The sequence below is a fragment of the Schistocerca serialis genome, chromosome 2 (assembly GCF_023864345.2).
Source record: "Schistocerca serialis cubense isolate TAMUIC-IGC-003099 chromosome 2, iqSchSeri2.2, whole genome shotgun sequence".
Lineage (NCBI taxonomy): Eukaryota > Metazoa > Arthropoda > Insecta > Orthoptera > Acrididae > Schistocerca > Schistocerca serialis.
In genome coordinates this window covers 888,649,268-888,651,680 of record NC_064639.1, presented here as the reverse complement: position 1 = coordinate 888,651,680, position 2,413 = coordinate 888,649,268, and positions in this window count along the sequence as shown.

Sequence of the window (2,413 nt, the reverse complement as noted above, 5' to 3'; positions counted from 1 at the left end):
CGAACAAGTGTAGGTCTATCCAGTATTTATCCAATAGCAAAACATGATCGACCCACAACAAAGAAGAAAATGGCAGAAAAATCCGAAATGTTGTTTGGGTGTCCGTACAAAAATCATAGAAAAGCAAGCTAAACCAGACAAAACCAAGAAGGGACAAAATACCAGTACCGAACAATGCAGAATCTTTAGGCCTAATCTGAACTTAACCGCGCCGTCGTCTTCAGGAACAACCAGGTCTAGTCCAAGGAGGGACCTGATGTTTTGAATTGCCCACTGTGTGGTGAGGCCCACAAGGATGCTATCACGAAAGTCTGTATTAATGGTGATAACTGCTCCCAGTGGTGGCATGAAGAACGCACAGGTTATGAAGGACATGATAAATTTTCTTGTGATTTACGTTAATGCGTACTCCTTGACTACATTTCGTATACTCTTACCAGACGATACGGCTAAGAGTACGAAGCAGTGTCTTAGATATGTTGACATTTACGATTTTTTTTAAGTTAGCCAGCTGTAAAAGATATATGTAGTTACTAAAAAAACAGCAATAATTTGTTATAAGAAAAAGTTGTTTTAACCTTCTCATAAGACACATATGATAGGTTAAATATTAAGTGCAGACTCTTTCCCGTCTTTCCCTATGTTGAAATTTGTGGTTTTCTTTTCTACCTCTTTGTCTATGTTCAGTCTTGTGTCACCGCCTAACTAACTGAAGCTGGCAATTTGATCAGTAAAAGTAATGAGATAAATTTTCTTTCTAGTGTAGTACTTTTGAATACGTACGTTACTCTTAAACTCAGATAGATTGTTGATAACAAATTTCCTAAGTTACTGATTGTACTGTTAGGTTGTGTGTTGTATTGTCAGCTGCTTAACAAATTTCCTAAGTTACTGATTGTACTGTTAGGTTGTGTGTTGTATTGTCAGCTGCTTAAAGAGATGTCTGCACGTCGTATGTGTGTAAGAATGTACTGTTAGGCTGTGATCCGTGTATTTAGTCGCTTAAAGGGATGACTACATGACGCATGTGTATCAGACCCACACACAATTCTGATTGCTTTCTTTTGTGCCATCAATAATTTTTGCCAAAGTGAGGAATTATTCGACAACATAACTCCATACGGCATCAGCGAATAAAAATATGCTTAGTCTGTGAACAAGAATGAACGAGGAAGCCGTGTGGTAAAATTTTGCACAGAACTTAACTTAATCATAGCTAAAACTTGGTTTTAAGAATCATGAAAGAAAATCGTATATGTGGAAGAGGCCTGGAAACTCTAGAAGGTCTCAAAGATTATATAATGGTAAGACTGAGACTTAGGAAGCAGGTTTTAATTTGTAAGACATTTCCAAGGGCAGATGTGGCCTCTGATCACAATTTATTGGTTATGAACCGTAGATTAAAACTGAAGAATCTGCATAAAGCAGGGAATTTAAGGATATAGGACGTGCATAAACTGAAAATACCAGAGATTGTAGAGAGTTTCAGAAAGAGCATTAGGGAACGATTGACAAGAACGGGGGAAAGAAATACAGTAGAAGAAGAATGGGTAGCATTTTGCACTTTTTTAGATGTTTGTATTCCTTTTCGTCTTCGTCTACTACATTTTTATGTTTTCTCCTTTCATCAACTAAATTCAGTATCTCTTCTGTTACCCAAGGATTTCTATTAGCCTTCGTCTTTTTACCCATTTGACCCCAGAGGATCAAATGGGTAAAAAGCGCAAAGCGCATCGATGTAAAATGTTAATTGCATCCACTAGATTAAAATAAATAGATAAATAAAAATAAAAGAAAATTAAATCTCGGCTCCAGAAGGTCATAGAAACTTTCTTTTCTCTAAATTTGTGAAATAACTCAGCACTTTCGTTCTTTAACAGAGAGAGGTACAAAAAACGCGTACAACTAAAGTCAAGTTCTTCGACGTAATTTTGTGATCCTTACACTTAAACAAAATCGTAGAAATCATATAGTCGCATAAGTTGTACGAAGAAAGTAAGCCTAAAACCATTAGTGTGAAGCCTTCCGCGGAGAACACCCAGAAAACTGTTGAGACGCATTTTTTTTTTTCAAAAATCGATATATTTTTTTCTAAAAATGATATACCTAGAAAAATAATTATCATTTTTAAATTTTTATAACAACTATGTTTTTGAGTCATCGCAGGCTAAACTTACAGAAAATAGCAAGTATGCGAACGTTAATGTTAACGAGTTATAGAGAACCCGATTTGTAACAGTTTTTAGGATATATCTTGGAACGTAAGGAAGCAGCTGATACTTATCAAAACGCAGCCGGTAGACTTTTTTAAGGGATGCTGCTTTCTCGATTCACGTTTGTCGATCAGAGCTGTAGTTTTTACTTACATAAGAAAAAGCGTTTTTTTACAACTTTGCCATTTTTAAAATATGTG